The sequence below is a fragment of the Solanum lycopersicum genome, chromosome 9 (genome assembly GCF_036512215.1).
Source record: "Solanum lycopersicum chromosome 9, SLM_r2.1".
NCBI lineage: Eukaryota > Viridiplantae > Streptophyta > Magnoliopsida > Solanales > Solanaceae > Solanum > Solanum lycopersicum.
Genome location: NC_090808.1, coordinates 69,913,105 through 69,923,177, shown reverse-complemented (window position 1 = coordinate 69,923,177; position 10,073 = coordinate 69,913,105).

Sequence of the window (10,073 nt, the reverse complement as noted above, 5' to 3'; positions counted from 1 at the left end):
AACGAGCCCCGGAGCGAGCATACGCCTCATTTTGACGATTTTCGTGTGCTATTGCACACCATTTTTTGGGTGATTGGGATTCCGACGTCAAAAATGCCAAATTTGTTCGTGGACGTCCGTCAAGACGTTGTCTATGCATACGGTTGGCCATCACGGGTTTTCTGGGCCATTTTGAAGGTCAAACGAGCCCCGGAGCGAGCATACGCCTCATTTTGACGATTTTCGTGTGCTATTGCACACCATTTTTTGGGTGATCAGGATTCCGACGTCAAAAATGCCAAATTTGTTCGTGGACGTCCTTCAAGACGTTGTCTATGCATACGGTTGGCCATCACGGGTTTTCTGGGCCGTTTGGAAGGTCAAACGAGCCCCGGAGCGAGCATACGCCTCATTTTGACGATTTTCGTGTGCTATTGCACACCATTTTTTGGGTGATCAGGATTCCGACGTCAAAAATGCCAAATTTGTTCGTGGACGTCCGTCAAGACGTTGTCTATGCATACGGTTGGCCATCACGGGTTTTCTGGGCCGTTTGGAAGGTCAAACGAGCCCCGGAGCGAGCATACGCCTCATTTTGACGATTTTTGTGTGCTATTGCACACCATTTTTTGGGTGATCAGGATTCCGACGTCAAAAATGCCAAATTTGTTCGTGGACGTCCTTCAAGACGTTGTCTATGCATACGGTTGGCCATCACGGGTTTTCTGGGCCGTTTGGAAGGTCAAACGAGCCCCGGAGCGAGCATACGCCTCATTTTGACGATTTTCGTGTGCTATTGCACACCATTTTTTGGGTGATCGGGATTCCGACGTCAAAAATGCCAAATTTGTTCGTGGACGTCCGTCAAGACGTTGTCTATGCATACGGTTGGCCATCACGGGTTTTCTGGGCCATTTGGAAGGTCAAACGAGCCCCGGAGCGAGCATACGCCTCATTTTGACGATTTTTGTGTGCTATTGCACACCATTTTTTGGGTGATCAGGATTCCGACGTCAAAATGCCAAATTTGTTCGTGGACGTCCGTCAAGACGTTGTCTATGCATACGGTTGGCCATCACGGGTTTTCTGGGCCATTTGGAAGGTCAAACGAGCCCCGGAGCGAGCATACGCCTCATTTTGACGATTTTCGTGTGCTATTGCACACCATTTTTTGGGTGATTGGGATTCCGACGTCAAAAATGCCAAATTTGTTCGTGGACGTCCGTCAAGACGTTGTCTATGCATACGGTTGGCCATCACGGGTTTTCTGGGCCGTTTGGAAGGTCAAACGAGCCCCGGAGCGAGCATACGCCTCATTTTGACGATTTTTGTGTGCTATTGCACACCATTTTTTGGGTGATCAGGATTCCGACGTCAAAAATGCCAAATTTGTTCGTGGACGTCCTTCAAGACGTTCTCTATGCATACGGTTGGCCATCACGGGTTTTCTGGGCCGTTTGGAAGGTCAAACGAGCCCCGGAGCGAGCATACGCCTCATTTTGACGATTTTCGTGTGCTATTGCACACCATTTTTTGGGTGATCGGGATTCCGACGTCAAAAATGCCAAATTTGTTCGTGGACGTCCGTCAAGACGTTGTCTATGCATACGGTTGGCCATCACGGGTTTTCTGGGCCATTTGGAAGGTCAAACGAGCCCCGGAGCGAGCATACGCCTCATTTTGACGATTTTTGTGTGCTATTGCACACCATTTTTTAGGTGATCAGGATTCCGACGTCAAAAATGCCAAATTTGATCGTGGACGTCCGTCAAGACGTTGTCTATGCATACGGTTGGCCATCACGGGTTTTCTGGGCCATTTGGAAGGTCAAACGAGCCCCGGAGCGAGCACACGCCTCATTTTGACGATTTTCGTGTGCTATTGCACACCATTTTTTGGGTGATCAGGATTCCGACGTCAAAAATGCCAAATTTATTCGTGGACGTCCTTCAAGACGTTGTCTATGCATACGGTTGGCCATCACGGGTTTTCTGGGCCGTTTGGAAGGTCAAACGAGCCCCGGAGCGAGCATACGCCTCATTTTGACGATTTTCGTGTGCTATTGCACACCATTTTTTGGGTGATCAGGATTCCGACGTCAAAAATGCCAAATTTGTTCGTGGACGTCCTTCAAGACGTTGTCTATGCATACGGTTGGCCATCACAGGTTTTCTGGGCCGTTTGGAAGGTCAAACGAGCCCCGGAGCGAGCATACGCCTCATTTTGACGATTTTTGTGTGCTATTGCACACCATTTTTTGGGTGATCAGGATTCCGACGTCAAAAATGCCAAATTTGTTCGTGGACGTCCTTCAAGACGTTGTCTATGCATACGGTTGGCCATCACGGGTTTTCTGGGCCGTTTGGGAGGTCAAACGAGCCCCGGAGCGAGCATACGCCTCATTTTGACGATTTTCGTGTGCTATTGCACACCATTTTTTGGGTGATCGGGATTCCGACGTCAAAAATGCCAAATTTGTTCGTGGACGTCCGTCAAGACGTTGTCTATGCATACGGTTGGCCATCACGGGTTTTCTGGGCCGTTTGGAAGGTCAAACGAGCCCCGGAGCGAGCATACGCCTCATTTTGACGATTTTCGTGTGCTATTGCACACCATTTTTTGGGTGATCGGGATTCCGACGTCAAAAATGCCAAATTTGTTCGTGGACGTCCGTCAAGACGTTGTCTATGCATACAGTTGGCCATCACGGGTTTTCTGGGCCATTTGGAAGGTCAAACGAGCCCCGGAGCGAGCATACGCCTCATTTTGACGATTTTCGTGTGCTATTGCACACCATTTTTTGGGTGATCAGGATTCCGACGTCAAAAATGCCAAATTGGTTCGTGGACGTCCTTCAAGACGTTGTCTATGCATACGGTTGGCCATCACGGGTTTTCTGGGCCGTTTGGAAGGTCAAACGAGCCCCGGAGCGAGCATACGCCTCATTTTGACGATTTTCGTGTGCTATTGCACACCATTTTTTGGGTGATCGGGATTCCGACGTCAAAAATGCCAAATTTGTTCGTGGACGTCCGTCAAGACGTTGTCTATGCATACGGTTGGCCATCACGGGTTTTCTGGGCCATTTGGAAGGTCAAACGAGCCCCGGAGCGAACATACGCCTCATTTTGACGATTTTCGTGTGCTATTGCACACCATTTTTTGGGTGATCAGGATTCCGACGTCAAAAATGCCAAATTTGTTCGTGGACGTCCTTCAAGACGTTGTCTATGCATACGGTTGGCCATCACGGGTTTTCTGGGCCATTTGGAAGGTCAAACGAGCCCCGGAGCGAGCATACGCCTCATATTTACGATTTTCGTGTGCTATTGCACACCATTTTTTGGGTGATCAGGATTCCGACGTCAAAAATGCCAAATTTGTTCGTGGACGTCCGTCAAGACGTTGTCTATGCATACGGTTGGCCATCACGGGTTTTCTGGGCCGTTTAAGAGGTCAAACGAGCCCCGGAGCGAGCATACGCCTCATTTTGACGATTTTTGTGTGCTATTGCACACCATTTTTTGGGTGATCAGGATTCCGACGTCAAAAATGCCAAATTTGTTCGTGGACGTCCTTCAAGACGTTGTCTATGCATACGGTTGGCCATCACGGGTTTTCTGGGCCATTTGGAAGGTCAAACGAGCCCCGGAGCGAGCATACGCCTCATTTTGACGATTTTCGTGTGCTATTGCACACCATTTTTTGGGTGATTGGGATTCCGACGTCAAAAATGCCAAATTTGTTCGTGGACGTCCGTCAAGACGTTGTCTATGCATACGGTTGGCCATCACGGGTTTTCTGGGCCGTTTGGAAGGTCAAACGAGCCCCGGAGCGAGCATACGCCTCATTTTGACGATTTTTGTGTGCTATTGCACACCATTTTTTGGGTGATCAGGATTCCGACGTCAAAAATGCCAAATTTGTTCGTGGACGTCCTTCAAGACGTTGTCTATGCATACGGTTGGCCATCACGGGTTTTCTGGGCCGTTTGGAAGGTCAAACGAGCCCCGGAGCGAGCATACGCCTCATTTTGACGATTTTCGTGTGCTATTGCACACCATTTTTTGGGTGATCGGGATTCCGACGTCAAAAATGCCAAATTTGTTCATGGACGTCCTTCAAGACGTTGTCTATGCATACGGTTGGCCATCACGGGTTTTCTGGGCCATTTGGGAGGTCAAACGAGCCCCGGAGCGAGCATACGCCTCATTTTGACGATTTTTGTGTGCTATTGCACACCATTTTTTGGGTGATCGGGATTCCGACGTCAAAAATGCCAAATTTGTTCGTGGACGTCCGTCAAGACGTTGTCTATGCATACGGTTGGCCATCACGGGTTTTCTGGGCCGTTTGGAAGGTCAAACGAGCCCCAGAGCGAGCATACGCCTCATTTTGACGATTTTTGTGTGCTATTGCACACCATTTTTTGGGTGATCAGGATTCCGACGTCAAAAATGCCAAATTTGTTCGTGGACGTCCTTCAAGACGTTGTCTATGCATACGGTTGGCCATCACGGGTTTTCTGGGCCGTTTGGAAGGTCAAACGAGCCCCGGAGCGAGCATACGCCTCATTTTGACGATTTTCGTGTGCTATTGCACACCATTTTTTGGGTGATCGGGATTCCGACGTCAAAAATGCCAAATTTGTTCGTGGACGTCCGTCAAGACGTTGTCTATGCATACGGTTGGCCATCACGGGTTTTCTGGGCCGTTTGGAAGGTCAAACGAGCCCCGGAGCCAGCAGACGCCTCATTTTGACGATTTTCGTGTGCTATTGCACACCATTTTTTGGGTGATCAGGATTCCGACGTCAAAAATGCCAAATTTGTTCGTGGACGTCCTTCAAGACGTTGTCTATGCATACGGTTGGCCATCACGGGTTTTCTGGGCCGTTTGGAAGGTCAAACGAGCCCCGGAGCGAGCATACGCCTCATTTTGACGATTTTCGTTTGCTATTGCACACCATTTTTTGGGTGATCGGGATTCCGACGTCAAAAATGCCAAATTTGTTCATGGACGTCCGTCAAGACGTTGTCTATGCATACGGTTGGCCATCACGGGTTTTCTGGGCCATTTGGAAGGTCAAACGAGCCCCGGAGCGAGCATACGCCTCATTTTGACGATTTTTGTGTGCTATTGCACACCATTTTTTGGGTGATCGGGATTCCGACGTCAAAAATGCCAAATTTGTTCGTGGACGTCCGTCAAGATGTTGTCTATGCATACGGTTGGCCATCACGGGTTTTCTGGGCCATTTGGAAGGTCAAACGAGCCCCGGAGCGAGCATACGCCTCATTTTGACGATTTTCGTGTGCTATTGCACACCATTTTTTGGGTGATCAGGATTCCGACGTCAAAAATGCCAAATTTGTTCGTGGACGTCCGTCAAGACGTTGTCTATGCATACGGTTGGCCATCACGGGTTTTCTGGGCCATTTGGAAGGTCAAACGAGCCCCGGAGCGAGCATACGCCTCATTTTGACGATTTTCGTGTGCTATTGCACACCATTTTTTGGGTGATCAGGATTCCGACGTCAAAAATGCCAAATTTGTTCGTGGATGTCCTTCAAGACGTTGTCTATGCATACGGTTGGCCATCACGGGTTTTCTGGGCCGTTTGGAATGTCAAACGAGCCCCTGAGCGAGCATACGCCTCATTTTGACGATTTTTGTGTGCTATTGCACACCATTTTTTGGGTGATCAGGATTCCGACGTCAAAAATGCCAAATTTGTTCATGGACGTCCTTCAAGACGTTGTCTATGCATACGGTTGGCCATCACGGGTTTTCTGGGCCATTTGGAAGGTCAAACGAGCCCCGGAGCGAGCATACGCCTCATTTTGACGATTTTCGTGTGCTATTGCACACCATTTTTTGGGTGATTGGGATTCCGACGTCAAAAATGCCAAATTTGTTCGTGGACGTCCGTCAAGACATTGTCTATGCATACGGTTGGCCATCACGGGTTTTCTGGGCCATTTGGAAGGTCAAACGAGCCCCGGAGCGAGCATACGCCTCATTTTGACGATTTTCGTGTGCTATTGCACACCATTTTTTGGGTGATCAGGATTCCGACGTCAAAAATGCCAAATTTGTTCGTGGACGTCCTTCAAGACGTTGTCTATGCATACGGTTGGCCATCACGGTTTTTCTGGGCCGTTTGGAAGGTCAAACGAGCCCCGGAGCGAGCATACGCCTCATTTTGACAATTTTCGTGTGCTATTGCACACCATTTTTTGGGTGATCGTGATTCCGACGTCAAAAATGCCAAATTTGTTCATGGACGTCCTTCAAGACTTTGTCTATGCATACGGTTGGCCATCACGGGTTTTCTGGGCCATTTGGAAGGTCAAACGAGCCCCGGAGCGAGCATACGCCTCATTTTGACGATTTCCGTGTGCTATTGCACACCATTTTTTGGGTGATTGGGATTCCGACGTCAAAAATGCCAAATTTGTTCGTGGACGTCCGTCAAGATGTTGTCTATTCATACGGTTGGCCATCACGGGTTTTCTGGGCCGTTTGGAAGGTCAAACGAGCCCCGGAGCGAGCATACGCCTCATTTTGACGATTTTTGTGTGCTATTGCACACCATTTTTTGGGTGATCAGGATTCCGACGTCAAAAATGCCAAATTTGTTCGTGGACGTCCTTCAAGACGTTGTCTATGCATACGGTTGGCCATCACGGGTTTTCTGGGCCGTTTGGAAGGTCAAACGAGCCCCGGAGCGAGCATACGCCTCATTTTGACGATTTTTGTGTGCTATTGCACACCATTTTTTGGGTGATCGGGATTCCGACGTCAAAAATGCCAAATTTGTTCGTGGACGTCCGTCAAGACGTTGTCTATGCATACGGTTGGCCATCACGGGTTTTCTGGGCCATTTGGAAGGTCAAACGAGCCCCGGAGCGAGCATACACCTCATTTTGACGATTTTTGTGTGCTATTGCACACCATTTTTTGGGTGATCAGGATTCCGACGTCAAAAATGCCAAATTTGTTCGTGGACGTCCGTCAAGACGTTGTCTATGCATACGGTTGGCCATCACGGGTTTTCTGGGCCATTTGGAAGGTCAAACGAGCCCCAGAGCGAGCATACGCCTCATTTTGACGATTTTCGTGTGCTATTGCACACCATTTTTTGGGTGATCAGGATTCCGACGTCAAAAATGCCAAATTTGTTCGTGGACGTCCTTCAAGACGTTGTCTATGCATACGGTTGGCCATCACGGGTTTTCTGGGCCGTTTGGAAGGTCAAACGAGCCCCGGAGCGAGCATACGCTCATTTTGACGATTTTCGTGTGCTATTGCACACCATTTTTTGGGTGATCGGGATTCCGACGTCAAAAATGCCAAATTTGTTCATGGACGTCCTTCAAGACGTTGTCTATGCATACGGTTGGCCATCACGGGTTTTCTGGGCCATTTGGAAGGTCAAACGATCCCCGGAGCGAGCATACGCCTCATTTTGACGATTTTCGTGTGCTATTGCACACCATTTTTTGGGTGATTGGGATTCCGACGTCAAAAATGCCAAATTTGTTCGTGGACGTCCTTCAAGACGTTGTCTATGCATACGGTTGGCCATCACGGGTTTTCTGGGCCGTTTGGAAGGTCAAACGAGCCCCGGAGCGAGCATACGCCTCATTTTGACGATTTTGGTGTGCTATTGCACACCATTTTTTGGGTGATCAGGATTCCGACGTCAAAAATGCCAAATTTGTTCGTGGACGTCCTTCAAGACGTTGTCTATGCATACGGTTGGCCATCACGGGTTTTCTGGGCCGTTTGGAAGGTCAAACGAGCCCCGGAGCGAGCATACGCCTCATTTTGACGATTTTCGTGTGCTATTGCACACCATTTTTTGGGTGATCGGGATTCCGACGTCAAAAATGCCAAATTTGTTCGTGGACATCCGTCAAGACGTTGTCTATGCATACGGTTGGCCATCACGGGTTTTCTGGGCCATTTGGAAGGTCAAACGAGCCCCCGAGCGAGCATACGCCTCATTTTGACGATTTTTGTGTGCTATTGCACACCATTTTTTGGGTGATCAGGATTCCGACGTCAAAAATGCCAAATTTGTTCGTGGACGTCCGTCAAGACGTTGTCTATGCATACGGTTGGCCATCACGGGTTTTCTGGGCCATTTGGAAGGTCAAACGAGCCCCGGAGCGAGCATACGCCTCATTTTGACGATTTTCGTGTGCTATTGCACACCATTTTTTGGGTGATCAGGATTCCGACGTCAAAAATGCCAAATTGGTTCGTGGACGTCCGTCAAGACGTTTTCTATGCATACGGTTGGCCATCACGGGTTTTCTGGGCCGTTTGGAAGGTCAAACGAGCCCCGGAGCGAGCATACGCCTCATTTTGACGATTTTTGTGTGCTATTGCACACCATTTTTTGGGTGATCGGGATTCCGACGTCAAAAATGCCAAATTTGTTCGTGGACGTCCGTCAAGATGTTGTCTATGCATACGGTTGGCCATCACGGGTTTTCTGGGCCATTTGGAAGGTCAAACGAGCCCCCGAGCGAGCATACGCCTCATTTTGACGATTTTTGTGTGCTATTGCACACCATTTTTTGGGTGATCAGGATTCCGACGTCAAAAATGCCAAATTTGTTCGTGGACGTCCGTCAAGACGTTGTCTATGCATACGGTTGGCCATCACGGGTTTTCTGGGCCATTTGGAAGGTCAAACGAGCCCCGGAGCGAGCATACGCCTCATTTTGACGATTTTCGTGTGCTATTGCACACCATTTTTTGGGTGATCAGGATTCCGACGTCAAAAATGCCAAATTTGTTCGTGGACGTCCTTCAAGACGTTGTCTATGCATACGGTTGGCCATCACGGGTTTTCTGGGCCATTTGGAAGGTCAAACGAGCCCCGGAGCGAGCATACGCCTCATATTTACGATTTTCGTGTGCTATTGCACACCATTTTTTGGGTGATCAGGATTCCGACGTCAAAAATGCCAAATTTGTTCGTGGACGTCCGTCAAGACGTTGTCTATGCATACGGTTGGCCATCACGGGTTTTCTGGGCCGTTTAAGAGGTCAAACGAGCCCCGGAGCGAGCATACGCCTCATTTTGACGATTTTTGTGTGCTATTGCACACCATTTTTTGGGTGATCAGGATTCCGACGTCAAAAATGCCAAATTTGTTCGTGGACGTCCTTCAAGACGTTGTCTATGCATACGGTTGGCCATCACGGGTTTTCTGGGCCATTTGGAAGGTCAAACGAGCCCCGGAGCGAGCATACGCCTCATTTTGACGATTTTCGTGTGCTATTGCACACCATTTTTTGGGTGATTGGGATTCCGACGTCAAAAATGCCAAATTTGTTCGTGGACGTCCGTCAAGACGTTGTCTATGCATACGGTTGGCCATCACGGGTTTTCTGGGCCGTTTGGAAGGTCAAACGAGCCCCGGAGCGAGCATACGCCTCATTTTGACGATTTTTGTGTGCTATTGCACACCATTTTTTGGGTGATCAGGATTCCGACGTCAAAAATGCCAAATTTGTTCGTGGACGTCCTTCAAGACGTTGTCTATGCATACGGTTGGCCATCACGGGTTTTCTGGGCCGTTTGGAAGGTCAAACGAGCCCCGGAGCGAGCATACGCCTCATTTTGACGATTTTCGTGTGCTATTGCACACCATTTTTTGGGTGATCGGGATTCCGACGTCAAAAATGCCAAATTTGTTCATGGACGTCCTTCAAGACGTTGTCTATGCATACGGTTGGCCATCACGGGTTTTCTGGGCCATTTGGGAGGTCAAACGAGCCCCGGAGCGAGCATACGCCTCATTTTGACGATTTTTGTGTGCTATTGCACACCATTTTTTGGGTGATCGGGATTCCGACGTCAAAAATGCCAAATTTGTTCGTGGACGTCCGTCAAGACGTTGTCTATGCATACGGTTGGCCATCACGGGTTTTCTGGGCCGTTTGGAAGGTCAAACGAGCCCCAGAGCGAGCATACGCCTCATTTTGACGATTTTTGTGTGCTATTGCACACCATTTTTTGGGTGATCAGGATTCCGACGTCAAAAATGCCAAATTTGTTCGTGGACGTACTT